Below are 22,836 nucleotides of genomic sequence, written 5' to 3' on the forward strand. Positions count from 1 at the left end.
AGTGCAGCCAAAGACACCATCAAGGGGTGCATATAAAAAGTGGAGGACAAGGCCTCTTTCTCTAGTATGAATAGTCCTTGAAAGGTCACAGAGAATAATGTAAGGAATATGGGTAGCTATAATAAATTATTGCAGCACTCTACAACGACAAAACCCTCATTCTTCACAAGGTTATAACCCCAAAGATCAAGCTTCATAGATTCCATTATAGCTACTAGTTTGTTACAGTCACTGTATTTGAGGCAGCGAAGATTCCAATGAAAGTTAGAAGAAAGCTATAAAAAACACCAGCACAAAGAGCCATCTGCAACATCATCCATAGGGAATACGAATAGAAACATCAATCACAACTAGTTATTCACAGGAGATGAACTTACCTCATAGTTTCTCTGAAGGAAACTCTCTGTAAATAACTATAGCAATGGCTCAATGGAGTTTCTCAAGCTTGAACCTAGGGTTTCCTCATGGCGGCACTCCAACAAGCAACAAAGAGAAGAAATTGAAATAAAGATGAATTGTTTCATCTTTCATATTTCATCTTTTACTTTTAGGGTTTCAAACCCTAAGGAAGCCTCATAGGGAAAATGATTTTTGCCTTTACATTGAAAAATCTTAAATTTTCATGTATTTACTGAGGCATCATATGTGCCTTGTAAATTATTAAGTGTGAATACACTTCTTAAGCCTTAGCCATAAACCTTCTTTTATTTTTCAAAAGGGCTCCTTTATTCTTGCGTTTATCTTGAACTTTAAATATTTATTTAAGTGATGATCATAAATCACTTTAAATAAATGATATTTTGAAATGAAAATAGAAGAGGACAAGTGTTAGTGAGAGAAAAACTAAAGAGGAAGAGATAATTGAGCATTTGTTTTCATCTAGGATCTTATTAGTGATTTGCAAACATATGGACAAAAATTAGGTGTTTTGACCACCTAATTGTGAGTATGACTTCAGTTAGAGAGTCCAAGTGGGTGGAGGTTGATTCAAGGAGTGATTTGAGGTGAATAATTACTTGTTTCAACTAGTTACATCCTTATTTTGGAGGGATTTTTAATTGCATTCGACCCTTAAGAGTTTGTTTTCAAATTGACAACTCTTGATGCAGTTTTGAGGAGTTTTCTTTCAGTTAGATGCCTGATTAGGAGGAGAGATGACAACACATCTTTTTAAGAGCCTTTTTGTATAAGTCACTCTTCTTCACTTGGTTTTCTCTATTTCTGAGTTTTATACTTGTTGTGGCAGCAAATTCATGCTTTGTAACTTATTTCTTGTGAGTTCTACAGATTTGTAATGCAGAAAATTCCTTATTTTCAATAAACAATTTGAGTTCCTTCTTGATGCTTTTTGTCGAAGTGTTATTTTGTAAGAATTTTGATTAAAATTTTGTGATTCTTTCATGGAATCATTCATTTTGTCTTAGTTTCTTAAAATAATTAGCACAAGAAGTACATGTTATAGTGCAAGTCTGTGATTGTGTCTTTTTTTTTTGTTACATCAAAATTTTGAGAACATCATTGTTCTCCTTTTTGTGAACATCAGAAAGCTAACCTTTCATGAGAATCAATTTTGCAAACATGTGTATTTGAGTTATGAGTTAAAGTATCTTCATTAGTTAAATATCTTGTGAGTTTGTTAGCATATCAAGTCATTTTTCAGTCATTGGTGTATCACCTAACGACAATAGTGTTTCAGTTTCTGCATATCCTTCTTACCATTTTCTTGAGTATTCCAGTTAGTTTTAGGTAATCGAAAAGGAAGCCAACCTATAATCCAAAGGTCTACTCTTGTCATAGGATACCCACATCCTGAGAGTAGTCCCATGTTGCACAGTATTGCATAATTGTTGAACACAATATGTCACTGAGAGGGGGGTTGAATCAGTGGTTTCCAAATCTTTTCCCTTTTCTATCCTATGTTTTTATACCGGTTAACAGATCTAACATAAAGCAGACATACCGGTTAGATGGGAGAATGACACAAATGCAACCACACTTAGAAGGGACATCTCATAACACCTGATGTACGAGGAAAACCCAAGATGGGAAAAACCTCGGTGAGAAGTGCCACTGGAGACTACTACTCCAATCCAGCCTCACAATGAAACATTCAGTTACAACATTTAGGGCACCAACCCAAGGAGTACCACTCATGCTTTAGGGCACCAACCTAAGGAGAACCAACCCCTGCACCGAGCTCCAACTCAGGGATCTACAATAAACATATATCATATACAAAAGTAATATCTTTGTTACAAAAGAACTTTGTAACTCTTATGCAAATCTCTCCACTGGTTCTCCTCTCTTCAATCCCCTGCCGGTTCTTTGCTCACCTTCTCACTACTGCAACCTTATCTCCTGCTATAACTTATTCTCTGTTGCAACCTTACCAGTTTAGCCTCTTCTTCTTCTTTGTTGGTTCTACTCTCTGTTGGATCTCCTTCCTCTTTGTCAGAGTGTTGCTAGTCACCACCGGTCTTCTTGACTCAGTCAAATGTCTACTATCTGATTACTATCGGTTCTCAGCTTACCGGATCTTCACTGCAATCTCCTATGACTCTTCTCTGCCAGTTGAGTCACCACCAATATACTCCTCTCTCAGACTTGATGGCAGGCTACCGGTTGCCTCACTGTTGTTGGTTGAACTCTTCAACCCAATTCTCTCTCTCTCACACACTCAGTCTCTTCTTTGATTGTCTTTGAGAACTTGACATGATTGGCCCTCCTTCACTAGCCTCACTCTTTCATGCAGCAGCAAAAACTACATCTTTGGCTTGCACTCTTATAGCTAGATTTTCCCGCCTAAACGTTGGTTTGGACATTGGCACGCTATGGTTTTTGCCATGCACTGAATTTGCATCAAATCTCATCTCTGACCATCATGACATAATATACCCAATCTAATATCATGTCCTTGATCGATGATCAACAATCAATCAATGAGCATTGCCCCACTATTTACCTTGTGATTCACATCTTCTATATTTAGCCATATGTAGCATGATTTTCGGCCTTTTGTCTGATTAATCACGTGTGTGATGCAGTTTCCTTCACCCTCTTTGATCTGCAAGATCAGTTTGTGTTGGATATTTGTTGTTTCCTTGATCTCGAGCTGCAATCCTCTACCATGCTTCCTCAAGCTTCGTAGTCGCCATTTAATGTTGGACCAGTCGCCAACAACCTCACCGACGTATCACACCGACCTGTGCATGCATGTCACTTCACCTCCATGTGGCCCCTTTATTGACATCCACCTTTGCTAGGTCTTCTATGTCGGTCCAAACCAGATCACTGACCAACCACACAACCGGGTTCATCTACTAGTTCACAAACCCTACCGATTATACCCTAACCGGTCTATCTTCAACTTTGCACTCTGCTTCTCTTCCGGTGAAGCACCTTAACCAGTCAGCACACATGCCAACCTAACTCATGCACATCTTCAATAGATGGGAGCCTTCTACATCCGCACTTTGTCAACTTTACTAGTGGACATACTTACCGACAACCACATTGATGATTTTATGTCATCAATCTTCAACAAACTCCATCTGTGTGCATCTGCTCAAACTTGCCTTCTTCATCAATAGATCAGTTCTCTTATCAATTGGTTTGTCAAAGTGACAACCATATCCTTCAATCTCTATACCGACAACTCATCATGTCTACCCGACTGATCCAGTGCATATCTCTGATCTCATGCACCTAAGGCAACTTAGAGTTTCACCGATTGATCCGGTGTGAGCCTTCAATCACCTGCCTTCAATTATTTTGTCTTATCTCGGAGGACTAATGCATTCCATGCATAATAGGAGATAAGTTCCACTTAACAGTGGAAGTGGATCCTTGTCATCTGCATCTTGCAATGCACCGATGTGGCTTCCCTATTTGAGTAGCATATCTTCAAACAGGCACATATGATCTGGTTGGGCACACTCACTGTGAGTCATCTCTTCATATGGTGATTGCATCTTTATCTGGTGGGAGTCCTATTGTTTTACATCCAGACAACATACCAGTGACTTGCACATTCTTCACTTCTGATATTGATGTGATTTTTGTAACATTCTTCCTCTTCATCACAATCAACAACCCAACATCTTACTCTCTTGTTGGTTGGCAACTATGCACTCCCAACATGTCACTTATCGGTCTGCAGTCCTTATGTCATCAACACAAGTCAACACTAACTTGTGTATTAGTGACTCCAATGACCATTATGCTAGATGATCTTCTCTTCCTTACCAATGACCTGATATGCTAGTTGACATCAATGATAACACTGCTCATCAATCTCCCATACCGATTGCCATCATATACTGGTTGACATCAATGACAACACAATACCAACAAGAATTTTATATTTGCATCGGGTGCAAATCCTTGTGACAACAATTTTTGGCACGCTCGGTGGGATTGTTGGACTATTTTAGTTCATAGAAGGCCATCGTATGCTGCCTTGGTGTGAGCAACAATGCAATATTTTTCACACTTGGCGACTCTCAGTCTTTGGTTTTTTAGCAGTCTCAGTGTTAGCTTATGAGAAAATATCAGACTAGACAAAGTACAACCCTAGTCCAACATTCCCAGCTATCACCCCCAAAGAGGAAGGCTAGGGTAGTTAGTAAGGTTTTAAATCCAGTAGGTGGTGTCTTGCCTATTATCCCCAATTCTCATCTTGTTATTATAACTTATAATAACCCATTGTTTGCAAGTTCTTCCAATCAAAATACAACGAATCCTATTAATTCCAGCAGTGCTAATACCTCAAGCAACAATATGGATCACAATCAACCTCCTAGGAACTAGCCATTTGTACCTTTTAATCAAGGGAGTCCCTTGAATTTGAACAAACATGATGATATTCCAGCTGCAACACTTAAGATCTTACCTTTCTTCACTGGAGAGGATCATACTACAACCATAGAGCACATCAGAGATGTGGCATCCTTGTGTGGAGTCCATCACATTATTGAAGAAAATGTTGCATTGAGGGTCTTCACAGCTTCTTTCAAGGGTAAAGCCCTTTAGTGGTTCAGGGGTTTACCTGTAAACTTAAGAGCTACATGGGACCAGCTAAGAGATCATTTGAACCAACATTTTGAAAGACAAGTCAGATCATCTCTCATTGGTGGATAATCTCACTACCATTAAAAGAGCTCCACATGAGCACATGATGGACTTCAACTACTGATTCTAGAAAACTTAGAATCAAATTCCAGTATCGGTAAAGCCCTCTAATGATTATTCTTTTTGTTTTATCTAAAGGCTTTGAATAGTGATATTTCACTTATGGTACAGTCAATGTGGGGAAATAATTTACCAGTAGCATTTGATGTTGTTGTTAGTGCTGAGAATAGTTTAATCCAGGTAGGGAAGATAGCACCTAGGCCTCTAATGCCATTTTTTGCTAATATACAACTAATTATCCCTATAATTCCACCTATTGTAGCTGGTGTCCCTTCATTTCCATCATATAATGCCCAAGTTGTAGGTCAAGAGGATGTCTTTCCTAGCCATTTGCAAGAGTTTATAAGCATTAAAGAACAAAATGCCAACATACAAAAGACCTTGCATAATTTTAGCAATGAGTTGGTTAATATAAAAAAGCAAGAAAACCGACCACCTTACCAAGCTCCTTATAGAGCCCCGTACTAGTCTAATCCTCAAGTTCAAAGGAGGAACTTAAACTAGAGGACTTTCCAACAATATAACCCTAATGCACCCATCTCTTCAAGAGATATTGTCCCAATTCAGAATAACATGGTAGCTGACTACGAGTGGTGTTATCCTTGTAATCAGAAGCATAACCAGTCTACTTGTCCTAATGGTTTTTCAGAATCAAGCATTAATGTTGCAAAATAGTATTGTTCTCCCAAGAGATTCATCTCAAGAGGGCAAGGAGCAGCAATCTGCCCACATGGAACAAGGCAATTTGGATGTCACCTTGATGAATTGAAAAGGTGAGGAGTTTTGTGGGGTCAATCAGCCTCAAAGTCAGTCATACACATGTAGAAGCAAATACAAGATCAAAGAAGAGGGTTGTTGACATGTGACAACAAACTAATAGGAGCAATAATCAGCCTTCCACAAGTGCACAAGGCCAAATGGGTCCTTCTTTTGCTCAGAAGAATGTTCAAATACTTCCAAGAGCACAACCTGTGGTGGCTAAGGATCAACCTAAAAGCCAACCACAACCAACACTAGCATAAAGAGATATTGTTGTTACTAAAGGACAACATAAGGTTAGTATGAGTGATTTTAATATCCTAGACCAATTAAAGAAAACTTATGTTAGTGTGTCAATGTGGGACTCCCTAGCTCAACCTGAGGAAAAAGATTTATTACATGATGCCCTGTCTAACTTTTCCTTGTTTGCTCTGCCTTATAATCATCAAGCTTCTAAGGCTATACTCACCAATAACCCTCAACAAAAGAGTGAACAACAGTCCAAGGTAATCAAGCCACCTCCCTTCTATATTACATGAATCATTGGACAACACCTAGTACATAACTGTATGATAGATTCAGGTGCAAGTAGTTCAGTCACGCCAAAACAACTAGTAGACAAATTAGGATTGTCTTATGAGCCATTGAATAAGGGTGTAGTTCAATTAGATGGGTCTATTGTAAACAAGAGTTATCATAAATTTGAGTCTTACCCTCCATGCTTGTCCAAACTTTTCAATCCCATAGGACATATTTATCATAGATTTACCACCTTACTTTCCCATCTGCCTATCAAGAGACTTTACAACCAAGTTGGGGGGTGATTTGTCATCTGATTGGTCACACATGTTCTTTAGGACAAGGTATGAGACTAAGGTTGCCATTAAATCAAAAGCCTTGGCTAATTATCACACGATGCCATATTTTCCTAGTGATGTAAATGCTAATTTGGCCATTCATGAGAAAGATGACCAACCTATACCAAGAGACCCAAACACCCCTATTGAGGACATCCTTGACATAATTTTGGATGAATGGACATATGAAAATCTTGATGAAGATCCCTTCAAACACATGGATGAGGTAAGCCTTGGATTCTAAATGTTTCATGAGCAAGGTCTTGTTGTCCCAAACTTGGTTAAGGATTAAGGACAACAGGATAATCAACACTCAAATGAGCTTTGGAAGCTCTATTTTGATAGGTCAAGGAGTAAGAATTGTGTTGGTGGTGGTTGTATGTTGGTTTCTCCTAATGATGACAAGTATTATGCATCTTTCAGGTTTTATTTCAGCTGCACTAATAACACAACTGAGTATGAGGCCTTGGTTCATGACCTTCAATGGGCAAAAAAGAGAGGAATCAATTGTTTACAAGTGTATGGTGACAGTGAATTGATTGTCAACCAGGTAAGGGGTCTCCATACCACTAAAAATGAGCTTTTGAAGTATTATAAGCATAGGGTATGGGACCTTATAGTAGATTTTCAAGCTTTCAATCCGTTGTCTATTCCTAGAAATCTTAATAAGCATGCTGATAGACTGGTTGCAATAGGGGCTCAACATGATATTCCTAGCAATATCAGCAATACCAAGGAACAACAATATGTCAAAGTGATTGTTAGGTATTCTATTTCTAACAATATTGATCATTGGCAAGTTTTTGATAGTGATCAACAAATCATTAATTTTTTGAGGGAAGAGGTAGAATTCTCAAGTGGTAACCAAGAAAATCTCATACATACAGCTGAAATCAAATAAGTTACCTAAGGGTTTGGTCACATTGGAGTCAATCTTCAATGATGATGATCAAGTGAGAAAATAAAAATCCAATCCACAGATTAATGAAGAACATTACGAGAATGTTGAGATCTTCAAGGACAAGTTGTTAAAGCTTGGCAAGGTATGTACACTGTAGTACCCCCGCTCTTATCAAATTTTTAAAAACCAAGTTTGACCTTGGTTGACTTTTTAAGTGGCTTTCTTGGATGGTTGATTTATCACGTTGTAATGTTATAGTCAGGTATTATGCTTAATGTGTGTACCTGTAAATGTTGATTTCGCATCAATTCTTATGTAAGATTAGTTTTTCTTCTAATTCGTGTTATTAATCTCGGGCTAACACTTTCATTCAATATATATGTATGCATGTATGGTTCATTGTTGCAGGAGATGGCAGGTACAGTACCACATAGGTATGAGGTTCATCTTCACCTGGCTTCACATGTTTGAGTGTACCTTATTGGTCCAATGGAATTGGATTAGGTAGCTGTAAGACCCCATGTTTTACCCTAGTCGTGCTCAAGTGAGCATCATCAGTCGTTTGTCAGTTCCCTTTTGGGTTGGGTATGTGGGTCGTGTGTTTGTTTGGTTTTCTTGAGCTGCATGTTGTGTGTTGGTAAAAATCAATTATTAAATCCTAAGTATTGAATTAGATTAATTGTGTTTTTACGCATTCATAAATTAAAGGGACTAAATTACATAGGACCCCTTTGAGTGAATAATCAATAATTAGATTGCTAAATTCATATTTGTAGCAAGTTTGGTTAAATGGTTATTTTGAAACAATGAGTTAATTAAGTATATGCATTTTGAAAGAAAAGGTTAAATAGAAATTGGAAAATTAATATCTTACCCTCTTTGGCATTTTGAAATAGAAATGTTAGTTTTAATTTAATTGAGAAAATCAATTTTGGCAAGAAAAGCAATTTTTGCATATTAAGTTATTGGGAAATGATTTTCATTTGGGGTGGAAAATAATTTCAACCTGAAGAAGAGATTTTTGGTCAAAATTTTCCCTTTTAACCTAGGTTTTCAAAAATATTTGGGGGAGTTGTTTTTGGAATGGAAAATTTTGGGCATTTTTGGGAGAAGAAATTTCTTGAGCCTTCAGGTTGGGTTCTTCAGCAAATCACTTCTAGGATTGCATATGGAGGTAGGATGATTGTTAATCTCCTTTGTTGTAAAGAAATTACTGATTTGTTATTTTTTAGGAAATCTGTGTTTATTTGTTGAAAAATAAGGAAGAGTAGTAGTTAAATCTTGAATTTGAATATTCCTTGCTTTCATTTCCAACCTCTAGATCAATTCTTGTTTGTTCAAATTGATTTTTATACTGAAAATGGGTGTGGCTATTCTCGGTAGGTTTTGTTAAGAAATTTTCAATTTGAATCTCTTATTTTAGTTCATAAATTGTGGAATTAGTTTGTGTTTGGCAAAATTAGTTGGATGAATGTGTGTAAATTGATTCCATTTGCCCAAATGTGGAATTTTGTTGGAGAAATTTTCCTAGTTTTAGCTTTCTGGGACTGGTTATTCAAAAAAATAAAAATATTAGAAAATCTTTGGTAATCTGGAAATTTAATTCTCAGAATTTATTTTTGTCTCAGACTCAGAATGTGCAATAAATAGGGGTTTTTTCTTTTAAAGAAAAAATAAAAAATAAAAAATAAAATAAAATATGTGAACCCCCCCACGTGGCAGGGTATATCCCACCATGTGGGATGCTAGCTTCTGCTACCATAGGGTAGCAGCGCTACCGCTTGTTAGCGGATGCTACCATATGGTAGCAGCACTACCAAAGGGTAGCGACTGCTACCATTTGGTAGTAGCAATCCCTGCCAAACCCTTTTTCAGTGTACAATTTGGTACACATAAAACAACGTGGTTAAAAAAGTTATTTTAATATAGAATTTAATTTTAATTTAAAATATTTAAATTGATATTAAATTTGTATATTTTTTTTATATAGCCCATTAAAAGTAAAATAACATATGTTTTTGGTGAATCCTAGAAAGTGAAATTAATATATTTGTTATTTAGTAAATTTTAGAGAAGTGAAATAATATATATATTATTTGGAAAATCTTAGGAAATGAAATAATATATGTTATCTGAGAATTTTTTTTATAAAGAGAATAATATAGTATTTAAAAATTGGAAAAATAAATATTATATTATTTGTTAATTCTTGGAAATTAAAACAATATATTAGTTGGAAATTTCTGAAATTAAATAATATGTTGATTGGAGAATTTGAAGGTGGATAGATATTGTTAGGAATTTGATGAAGTTTTCTTTTAATGAAATATGGATCTAAGATGAGAAAATACATTTATTAGTGTTTTGTTTTTATGTATTGGAATAGAGGCACGATCATATAATTGCAATTTTGGTATTAAAATTATTATGTAATGGTGATTTTGTCCAAATATTGTATTTGGAAATTTAGATCAATTAGAAAACTTGATCGATTTGTATTTTTAGCAATATGGGAAAATGATTGTCATTACAGATCTATGTCAATGCGTGTTTAAATTTCTATATTCACATTTGATTAAAGAATGGCAAGTCCTTGATTGTGAGTATTGGATATTGTCATATGGTTATTTTGTATCTGGTTATGTCCTTGATCTCGAGTATTGACTATTTTCATGTGATTGTTTTGTATTTGGTCATGTCCTTTATGCGAGTGTTGGATGTTGTTATGTGGTTGACTGTAGCTGGTCACGTCTCTAGTCAGAGAATCGTCAGTCAGTGCACCTCGTGTGAGGACTGGTTTGGCCAAGTGGGTATTCCTATCGTATTGAACTCCATAAACTAGTCCTTGTGTATACGTTGGTTTTAGGAGTTTCGTTTGATTGCGGTTTAGTGTCATACGGGAGAGTGGCTTTCGAGTGGGGGCCGCGCCCAAAGTGGTAGCAGAGTAACCCATCGAAAGTGTGTCTAAATAAGTGATAACTTAATAGTTTATTAGGAAGTTTAGTAGATAAAAATGCTAAGTAAGATAATTGTGCCTCACACATGGGATGAGTGCTAGTACATACTCAGAATGTAGTGAGAAGGTCTGAAACAACAAACCAACAACCTTATCTTTACGAAAGGGTGTGTTGGGTCCACATGAGACTTGGATGGGTTGGAGGTTCAGGAAAGGTTGCCAAGGTAACCCAGTGGATGGGGCTGGGACCTATGGAGACCTACCAAGGTAACCATACCAAGCTATGTGATGACACTCATCCCTTATGTTCACTAGTATGCAGTTTATGTTGCCTTTGCTAGGAGTACTATTGTGGAGTCATATCTGGTCGTTTATGCCTTTGAGAGTACCCAATTTTCATGTTAGACCATGGGTTTCTTATGATGGGTTGCGAGGACTTAGTTTTGAGGGTGCTCCAGTTGTTCTTTTGTATTTGCCTCTTATCATGTTTCAGATGGATCCTTTTCCTTCTTCTGGGATCATTCATGTATCTTTTGACTGGTGTGGTCATATGTATTATTTGTTTATGTACACCTTATTGGTAGGTTGCAATGGATGTGAACCTTATGTATTCTTCACCCTATTATTTATCAGAGGGGTCTTGCAGTTGAGGAGACCCAGAGATGTAGCCCATTAGGGGTGAACTCCGATATCAATTTGGTGTTATGTGGTGTTTGTGTTCATCTGGTTCCTTTTTATTTTGCATGTATAGATGGCATTATGGTTAAAATGTATAATGTAGATTAGATGATATTAATCTTAAATGCATGCATGAAGTTATTAAATGCAGTATTATGGATCATGAAGATTGTAGGTTTAGTGAAGTACAAAGTATTCATTAACTTTTAATGCAATTAAAGTATGTATGGAAATTAGATGCATGACATATGTTTTAATTTAAGATTGGATGTAATGTATGGTTAAATTGCAATGGGTGAACTTAATCCTATTATCTATATTTTTAACCTATTGATTAAATTTATCCTTTGTTTAAGTATTATCATGTCATTAAGTTAATCAACTTAATTGGATTAATTAGAGTGAGTTGAGTTAAGTGTTGACTCAAGTAATCACGTTGGTAAACCCTTTAGGTGTTAGTTAAGTCTTCCGTTGTGTAATCTGAACTTAATGTTAACTCAACGTATTATTATTCTATTTTAACTTTAAAAAAATAAAATATTTGCACTCTATCCTTGTGTTTTAGTTTTATCCCTTCCGGGTTTCCTGACGAGGCATTACATTTGGTATTAGAGCCAGTTTGCAAACACTGGGATGTTTGGTGTCGCTTGTGCCCTTAGTTGGTGTGAGGTGTATAGACTTTATGTTGTATGCTTGTCCTCCTATTGTATGCGTGTGATTGAGGCATAGGATCTTGAAGATCTTGAGGACTCGTGCTCGGTTCTTTTTGCGTATTCTTTCGAGCAAACCTTAATTGTGTGTAACATGTGTGTTCACATCTTTCTTCCACCTTCTTGATGTTGGTTCTTTTGAGTGATATTATGTGCTTTATTTTCTTATTAGATATCTTGGTCTATGATTACTCTTATTCAGAGAGAGAGTTGTATGTACCTCCCTTATTGATTGTTGTACTCTTACACTAACCCATTGGGTTGGTCAGTGCTTGTCTTGCATGTGGAAGTATGAAATGTGCTTGTATTGAGATATGATCTAGCTTGGTGTTGTTAACTTGAAGGACATGTATGGTAGATGTTGAGTGCTTATGATGTAGCGAATTGAATGTTTATCATCCTTTCTCCTCTTTCTCTATAGAAATTAAAATGTTTGTTATATGTGTATTTATCACTTATGTAAGTTTTCTAATTGCGAGAGAAAGGTTGTGACTTCTTGAACCCTCGTGTGAGCCTAATCTTTCTACTCTGCATTTAGATAATAAGAGGGCTATGGGTTTAAAAGATCATGATGGTTATTGGGATGAAATTGTATGTTTTCATAAACAATTCTCCATGAGTGTTGTAGGAGTAACATAATGAAATTTCTATCTTAGGTAATGTGCAATAATGTGTGAATAACTGATATGTGAAACTGCCTTGTTTGTAATAAGTTGTGTGAAAGGGAACATGTTATAGTAGCTAGGAGTGTAATGATGTGTTTTCTTGAAAGGTTTCTTTATGTGTTTCATAATACTGACTCAATTGAAGACCTATTTGAACAATGCTACATTGAACTTGCTTTTGGATACATATAATTGACTTAGTATGATTAGAAAGTGCAAATGAAAAGCATGTTTGATGTGCATGCATTATTATGTATTATTTAGTTGATAGCTCCTCTTTCACCTTCTTATCATACTTTGATTTTGATGAAAGGTTGCAGATTATGATATATTTCATATTAATTAAGAGTAGTAAGTGTTCGCAAGAGGTCTTGCATTAACAAAAAGATTGTTTGTCTTGATTTTTTTTTGGAAATTTAGGACATTCAGTTGCAACCATAGTATTTGGAAATGTCATGTTAGGCCAATTGACATTCTTCTAAAACGGTAGTAAAATGAAAACTGTACAATTAAGACAGGATTTGCTTTTAACCGAGCATACTCTAGAAGAGTATATTTCTTAGTGGGTCCGAAATCCCATAGTGGTTTTTCCCTATTTGGGTTTCCATGTTAAATCTGGTGTTATGAGTGTTATGATGATTATGTGTTTATGAGGTTGCATGTTTAGCAGTTTTGGTTATATTTGTTGGCATTATGTGAACCGGTATAAAGACATAATGACATTGTATGTTGTCATTGATGTCAATATGCTGAAGAGGTAAGAACCAACATATGTGAGAACTGGTATAACATTGTGAACCGACATTTGTACCAAAGTGAAGCGGTGTGCTTGTTAAAGGTGAACCGACATATGGTTATGGGAACCGGCACATGGAAGCATTGTATGACTACCGGTTGGTAATCTCAACTTTAGGGTTTTCAGTTGAAGTGCTTCAAGCTTGTGTGGCTCAACCGGTGACTTTGTGTGATGAGTTAGCATGATAACAAAGAATAGATCATGCTGCCACATAAGCCATGTGTGCGTGAAGGATCTTGCATGAAGAAGATTGTTCCTATCTACCTTGGGAATGTGTGAAGTCTGTAAATGGTGATAACGTGTGATGGGTTATCAGCCGCCATGAAATCGGTGGAAAATGAATGATGGAGATTAATGCAGTATGCTCAACGGTCAGGATGGAACTGTTTGAATTCCTTAACCTAATAGGTTTAGGGTTTATGCTACCGACCTATTTGTTTTCCTATAAGGTTGAGGTTGTGACTCTTTCTAGGGTTGTTGGCAAAAGTTGTGTGTGTGTATCCAAGAGAAGAGATACGTGATTCTTGCCAGACCAAAGGAGATAAGTGATACCTGCAGAGTGTAAGTGTAGAAGGTGAAGAGGAGCTTAAGCGGATCTGCATTGGCATAGAGTGCTGTTACTAGATCATTGTAATACCTGTTGATCTCTAACCACTTCAACAGTTGAGAAATCCCTTAACAGGGTAGCTTTAATAGGCTTGTTGTAAATCCTTTAACAGGGTGACTCAAAACCATTGAGTTCTTGAAATCCTCTAACAAGGTAACCTTTAACAGGGTTTAACCCTTAACCGGGTATTCTAGCCATCCCTAACCGGGTGATCCCTAATAGGATTGGTTCCTAAAAGAATCCATTGTATCAGTCTTTAACCGGACAAGGCTCCTAACATAGCGGACTCCCAAAGAGTTAAAAAAAAGCTTGTGGGTATTCATCCCCACCGTGGTTTTTCCCAGTTGGGTTTCCACGTGAAAAATATGTGTGTCATGTGTGATGTCCTTTTCATGTGATGCTACTTTGTTTTCTGTCAAGTAGTGAATCATGTTGATCTAGTTGCTCATATGTATATCTTTGATGGTAGATTACTTGCTCATGTATTAGGGTGAAATGGAAATGAAGTGTTAGAGTATATGAGAAGATAGGTATTAACCAATTTATGCTTGTCTTAGCTATTCTGGGTTTTTTACCGGTTGTACTCTGTTATAGGATCGGTGTTACTGTTTGTCTGTCAATGCATAATGTCTGCAGACAAACTGGTACAAGAGTGTGCTTTTGTCTGTATTGATTCACCCCCCCTCTCAGTACTGGTTGGGTACTATTCATTCATCATTATGTTATCAATTGGTATCAGAGCATCCTCTAGGTCCTTTATGTTATAAGCTTAACCGCTTGAGGTAAAGATCCCAGTCTAATGATGAAGAGGGAAGGTCCAAAGTTTAACAGAGAAAATTTCAGTATATGGAAAGATAGAATGAAGATATTCATCAGAAGCATGGGTGCTCAACACTGGAGCTATGTTGAGAATGCCTATGTTGCCCCTACCGGTACTCTCACCGATGACCAGAAGAGAGAGATGCAGGAGAATGGGCAAGTCTTGGAAGCCCTAATTAGTAGTTTATCAGACATTGAGTTTATTGATGTCCAAGATAAGGTAAATCCCAAAGAGGTATGGGATACTCTTGAAAATATCTATGGCGGTGATGAGAATGTTAAACAAGCTAAGGAAGAAAGCCTTAGAGGGAAGTTTGAAGACATGCGGATGGTTGAAGATGAGACCATTCAACAGTATGGAATAAAACTCAAAACCGTTGTTGGAGATATCAAGAGTGCAGGTGGTAAAATGGAAGATTCCACTGTGGTAAGCAAAGTCCTGAGATCCCTTTTGCCGGTCTATGCAATAAGGGTTGCTGCTATTCAGGAGTTGAGATCAATAGACAAGACTAAGGTGTCCCTAGACTCCATCATTGCAAAGTTGATAGCCTATGAGCTAAATAGCTTTGATGGTAGTGTTTTAAAGACTGAATCAACTTTTAAAGCTTCTGCTGTACCATCCAGAAAAGGAAAAGAAGCTAGCACTAGTGGTGAACCAAGACAGAGCAGAGAAATGGATGATGAGGAGATTCTAATGGCATTTGAAGCTCTCTTTGCTAGGAAACTTCCTAAAGGAACTGACAAATACAAAGGTAAGCTACCTTTGAAATGATTTTCTTGTAACCGGATAGGACATATTGCTATAAACTGTCCTAATGGCGACAATAAGGACAAACTGGAAAGGTTCAAGAAATTCAAAGGAGGAAACCGGAGAAACTATTTTGTGGCAGTTGATGAAGGTGTCACAGATGAGGAATCAAAGGATGAAGAAAATGAAGATATTGTGTTTGTTGCTGTCAAGGAAGATGTGTCAGAAAAGAAGGCTCTTGTCTCTCGGTTTGATAATTCCAATGAGTGGATCATTGACAGTGGCTGTTCTCACCATATGATTGGTGATCAGAGCAAGTTTATATCCTTGGAAGAGTATGTTGGTGGTGTGGTTTGCTTTGGTAATGATGCATCTTGCATGGTCAAAGGCAGAGGGTCCATCTCTCTGAATGGAAAGAGTAGTGCTGACAATGTGTACTGGGTTGATGGTCTCAGACACAACCTTCTAAGTGTTGCCCAGCTGAATGACAGTGGTCTCACTCTGGAATTCAATAATGGAGTGTGTAGAATCAAAGGAAAGAATGGAGAATTGGTGGCCACCGGCATGAAGACCAAAGGTAACCTATTTCAGCTAAATGCAAATATAAGTACATGTCTTATGGCTAAATTTGATGATAGCTGGATATGGCATAGGAGACTCTGCAATGTAAACTTTGATAACATTGTGAAGGCTAGTAAGATCAAGGCAGTTAGAGGGTTGTCGGTGCTAAGCAAACCGGATAATACCTTATGCAGAGAGTGTCAATTGGGGAAAATGTCTTCCTCAACCTTTAAAGGTAAATCTTTCACTGTTGACAACTTGCTTGATCTTGTGCATACTGATTTGTGTGGTCCTATGAAAACTAGGAGTGTGCAGGGTGATAGGTACTTCATGATTCTCACTGATGACTGCTCAAGAATGATGTGGGTCACATTCTTGAAAGATAAGTCTGAAGTTTTGTAAAGTTCAAAGCTTTCAGAGCATTAGTGGAGAAGGAAAGTGGTAAAAGGATCAAATGCCTGAGAATTGATCAAGGAGGAGAATTCACTTCCGGTGAATTCAACAAGTACTGTGAAGAACATGGAATCAAGAGGCAACTGTCTGCCCCCCAGACTCCTCAGTAGAATGGCCTAGCAGAGAGAAATAACCAGACTGTGGTTGAAGCAGCTAGAACCATGTTGATTCAAGGAAAGGTAGCTCACACCTTTTGGAGAGAAGCGGTGAGCACAGCAGTGTATACAATGAACCGGGTACTCATCAAGAAAGGTAAGGATAAAACCCCTTATGAGTATTGGACCGGTAAGACACCTGTGGTTAGCTACTTTAGAGTGTTTGGTAGCAAATGTTACATCAAGAGGAGTGAACACCAGAACAAATTTGATGCTAAATGTGATGAGGGAATATTCCTAGGGTATTCCACCAAGAGCAAAGCTCTCAAATGTTTCAATAATAGGATCAGAGAATTATGGAAAGCATCAATGTAAGAGTTGATGAAACCTCTAAGAGAACTGAGGAAACCGATAGTAAGCAAGTGGTAAATGAACCGGTTGCAACCTTCTAGGAACCGGTTGTTAGTCAACCGAGTACCAGTAACAATGTTCCTACACCGACGGATGTAGATGCTGATACTGATGGAGATGAGGAAGAAGAATAAAAACAAGAGGAATCCATCAAGACCATTCCTCGGTATGTTAAGCTGAATCATGATCCTAAGTAGATCATAGGAGATAAGGATGCAGGAATCCTTACAAGAAGAAAGGTCAGAGAAAACTCATGTATGATCTCTGAATTTGAGCCTAAAACATTCAAAGAGGCATATTAAGATGAAGACTGGATCAAGGCAATGGAAGAGGAACTTGACGAGATAGAGAAAAATGGTACATGGTCTTTGGTACCCAGACCAGAACATAAAAATGTCATTGGTACCAAATGGGTCTTCAGAAATAAGCTGAATGAGGATGGCATAGTGATTAGGAACAAAGCTAGATTGGTGTGAAAAGGATATGCTCAAGAAGAAGGAGAAGACTATGGAGAAACCTTTGCTCCTGTAGCCAGATTGGAAGGAGTTCGTATGCTTCTTGCATATGCAGCTTTTAAAGGTTTCAAAGTATATCAAATGGATGTAAAATCTGCATTCCTAAATGGTGTACTTGAAGAGGAGGTGTATATAGAGCAACCAGATGGGTTTTCCCTATTTGAAGACAGTGACATGGTATGTAGTCTACATAAAGCCTTATATGGTCTAAAGCAGACACCTAGAGCATGGTATGAACGTCTGCATTCCCATCTTGTGGAGATTGGCTTTGAGAGAACAAGTGAAGATAACAATATCTACTCGAAGTCTGAAGGAGATCAGATCTTGATCTGTGAGGTATTTGTTGATGACATTATCTTTGGTGGAGATGACAAGATGAGTCATGAATTTGCAGATGAGATGAAGAAAGAGTTTGAAATGTCACTCATAGGGGAGATTAAGTTCTTCATTGGACTACAGATCCAACAAATGAAAGATGGAATCTTTATCACTCAGTCCAAGTATGTCAAAGAGGTGTTGAAGACCTTTGGCATGGAAGATAGCAAACTGGTTGGTACACCGATGGTGACCAGTTGTAAACTATCCAAAGAAGATGACTCAACATTGGTTGATGAGAAGGAATACCGATCAATGATTGGTAAATTGCATTATGTAGTACATAGCAGATCGGATATTGCACATGCAGTTGGCATTACTGCAAGGTTTCAGAAAAGTTTAAGAGAATCCCACTTGGTTGCAGTCAAGCGGATTCTTAGGTATCTGAAAGGAACTATTGACTATGGGTTATGGTATCCATACAATAATGATTTTAACTTGAAAGTGTTCACAGATGCTGATTGGGATGGTAATGTAGATGATCGGAAGAGCACAACTGGTGGTGCATTCTTTCTTGGTGGTAGACTGGTCTCATGGATGAGTAAGAAGCAGAGTTGTATCTCTCAGTCTACAGCAGAAGCAGAGTATGTTGCATCTTTCATGAACTGCACTCAGACAATTTGGATGAAGCATGTATTAAATGGGTTCAAAGTTCTTGTATCTGAACCGATAAGTATATTTTGTGACAATACTAGTGCAATTAATATCTCCAAGAATCCAGTTTTACATTCTAGAACCAAGCACTTTGAGCTTAAGTATCATTTCTTAAGGGAAAAGGTTCAGAACAAAGAGATTGCATTGGAACATGTTTCCAGTAAGGAGCAGTTAGCAGACATATTCACCAAGCCTCTCCCAAAGGCTACATTTATGTACTTAAGAGGTGAATTAGGGGTGTTTCCCCTTCAGTAGGTAAACTAAAAGCATATGCTCCACATCAGTCAGGTAGTGCATAGTCAAATTTAGTTTGGATTGATGTGTTGAAGGATGCTACTCCTCAGGGGGAGCAACATAATGGAACAAGGAAGCTTGTGCCTCCACTTTGGCATTGTTGTCAAAGGGGGAGAAGATGTGAAGCAGAGAAGATATCTGCAGAAATTGGGGGAGAAGATGTGAAGCAGAGAGATATCTTTGTATATTGCCATCAGTGCCAAAGGGGGAGATTGTTGGCATTATGTGAACCAGTATAAGGACATAATGACATTGATGTCAATATGCTGAAGAGGTAAGAACCGGCATATGTGAGAATCGGTATAACACTGTGAATCGACACTTGTACCGAAGTGAAGCAGTGTGCTTGTTAAAGGTGAACTAGCATATGGTTATGGGAACCGACACATGGAAGCGTTGTATGACTACCAATTGGTAATCTCAACTTTAGGGTTTCCGGTTGAAGTGCTTCAAGCCTGTGTGGCTCAACCAGTGACTTTGCGTGATGAGTTAGCATGATAACAAAGAACAGATCATGTTGCCACATAAGCCTTGTGTGCGTGAAGGATCTTGCATGAAGAAGATTATTCCTATCTACATCGGGAATGTGCGAAGTCTATAAATGGTGATAACGTGTGATGGGTTATTAGCCACCATGAAATCGGTGGAAAATGAACAATGAAGATTAATGCAGAGTGCTCAATGGTCAGGATTGAACTGTTTGAATTCCTTAACCTAATAGGTTTAGGGTTTATGCTACCAACCTATCTGTTTTCCTATAAGGTCGAGGTTGTGACTCTTTCTAGGTTTGTTGGAAAAAGTTATGTGTGTGTATCCAAGAGAAGAGATACGTGATTCTTGCCAGACCAAAGGAGAGAAGTGATACCTGCAAAGTGTAAGTGCAGAAGGTGAAGAAGAGCTTAAGCGGATCTGCATTGGCATTGAGTGCTGTTACCATATCATTGTAATACTTGTTGATCTCTAACCACTTCAACAGTTGAGAAATCCCTTAACATGGTAGCTTTAACAGGCTTGCTATAAATCCTTTAACAGGGTGACTCAAAACCATTGAGTTCTTGAAATCCTCTAACAAGGTAACCTTTAACAAGGTTTAACCCTTAACTGGGTATTCTAGCCATCCCTAACTGGGTGATCCCTAATAGGATTGGTTCCTAACAGAACCCATTGTATCAGTCTTTAACTGGACAAGGCTCCTGATTGAGCAGACTCCCAAAAAGTTCAAAAACAAGCTTGTGGGTATTCATCCCCACCGTGGTTTTTCCCAGTTGGGTTTCCACATGAAAAATATGTGTGTCATGTGTGATGTCCTTTTCATGTGATGCTACTTTGTTTTCTGTCAAGTAGTGAATCATGTTGATCTAGTTGCTCATATGTATATCTTTGATGGTAAATTACTTGCTCATGTATTAGGGTGAAATGGAAATGAAGTGTTAGAGTATATGAGAACATAGGTATTAACCGGTTTATGCTTGTCTTAGCTATTCTAGTTTTTTATAGGTTTTACTCTGTTTTAGGACCGGTGTTACTGTTTGTATATCAATGCACAATGTCTGCAGACAAATCGGTTCAAGAGTGTGTTTTTGTCTGTACTGATTCACCACCCCTCTGAGTACCGGTTGGGTACTATTTGTTCATCATTGTGTTATCAATATTGCTGAAGTATAAGTTACCGAGGTTGAATCTGTTGTTTTTATGGAAGATTAAGTTTGTATGATTCACCCCCCCCTCTCATCTTGTTAGCTATTGGCATCTATACTTTACATTAAGTATTAGAACTATCAATTGGTATTAGAGCTTTGGACTCCGGAAGAAAAGTTTAAAGGTACTTGAGGCAAAGATCCAAAGATGTATAAAAGGGATGCACCGAAGCTGAACAAGTCAAGTTTCTCCACATGGCAGAAAAGGATGAAGCTGCATTTATCAGGAATTGGAGAATATGCAACATATTATCTGGAGAATGATTATATTGCACCGAGCACCAACCCTACGACCTTGGAAGAGATAAAGGCAAAGCAAGAACACATTCAAGCTATGATTGAAATAACATCAACATTAATCGACTTAGATTTTAATGATCTAGAAGGTTGTAATGATGCAAAAGCAATGTGGACTAAGCTCATATTTGTGTATGGAGGTGATGAACATGTTCAAAGAGAAAAAGTAGATAGTCTAAGAGCACAACTTGAATCCATGAAAATGAATGAAGGTGAGAACATAACCCAATACAGTACAAGACTAAAGGAGATTGTCAATCAAATTAAAGGAGCAGGTGGAACTATTGAAGAAAAGGATATAACAAGTAAGTTGTTGAGAAATCTTCTACCAGCTTATGCTATTCAAGTCTCTGCAATCAATGAATTGAGGTCTATACCTAACATGCCAGTTTCTTTGGATGCTACTATTGGTAAGCTACATGCATTTGAGTTAAGCAATTTTTATAACAGTGGGTCTTCGGTAAATAAAGTAGAATTTGCATTCAGTTCTTTTCATACTGGTGAATCTGATGATTACAATGATAGAATGAGTAAGTACTCTGAAGGGGATCATAGTGGAGCAAGTGAAAGATTTCACAAGAACATGGAAAAAGTGCACAAACTGTATGAGAAAATCAAGAAGCAAGAAGAGTTTGAAGCATTATTAGCCAGAAGGTTATCGAGAGGAAAAGGTAATTATAAAGGGAAGCTACCTTTAAAATGTTTCAATTGTGATAAGATAGGACATATGGCTTCTAATTGCCCTGACAAAGAATCTAGTGAAAAGAGAGAATACCGAGATAAAAGGCAGCAAGACTACCAATACAGAGGACACCGAGACTTCAGAAGGAGGGATAGAAAGACATGTCTAGTAGCTGATGAGGAATCCAATGATGACAAATTTGATGAAACTGATACTGAGGAAGTTGTTTATGTGGCTATTAAGGATGGATCTGATGAAGAGAGGTGTGAAGAAAAAGCTCTAATATCTCACATAAATAATAATGATTCTTGGATCATAGATAGTGGATGCTCACATCATATGACAGGTGATAAACACAAGTTTGTTAAATTAGAAGACTATGATGGAGGCTATGTAGGATTTGGTAATGATGCACCATGTCCGGTAAAAGGTAAAGGTCTATAACACTTCTTGACAATGCTAAATGTGATGATGTATACTGGGTTGAAGGATTGAAATACAATTTGTTGAGTCTAGCACAACTAAACAATACAGGATATCGAATAGAATTTCAGAAAGGAATTGTCCAAGTTCATGACAAGCATGGAAAGTTAGCTGCTACCAGGACACAAACAAAAGGTAATACATTTCATCTTGACTCAACTTGGAACAAGTGTCTTTATGCAAAGATAGATGATACCTGGTTATGGCATAAAAGGTTTTGTCATGTAAATTTTGATAATCTGATCAAAATAAGTAAGAAGCACCAAGTGAGAGGTCTACCAAGTCTTGAAAAACTTGAGAATGCTATGTGTCGAGGATGGTAGATAGGTAATATGACAAGATCAAGCTTTACAAGTAATTCCTACACTTCTAAAGGAATTTTAGATCTAGTACATACTGATCTTTGTGGTCCTATGAAAGTTCAAAGTTATTATGGTGATAAATATTTCATATTATTTGTGGATGATTACTCAAGGATGATATCAGTTATGTTTTTAAAAGAAAAATCAGAAGCTTTTCAAATGTTCAAATGGTACAAGGCAAGAGTTGAAAATGAAACAGGAAGATAGCTAAAATGTCTTAGATCTGATAGAGGAGGAGAGTTCACTTCTGATGAATTTAACTTATTCTGCA

Source organism: Cryptomeria japonica, chromosome 10 (assembly GCF_030272615.1).
Source record: "Cryptomeria japonica chromosome 10, Sugi_1.0, whole genome shotgun sequence".
In the NCBI taxonomy this organism is placed as follows: domain Eukaryota; kingdom Viridiplantae; phylum Streptophyta; class Pinopsida; order Cupressales; family Cupressaceae; genus Cryptomeria; species Cryptomeria japonica.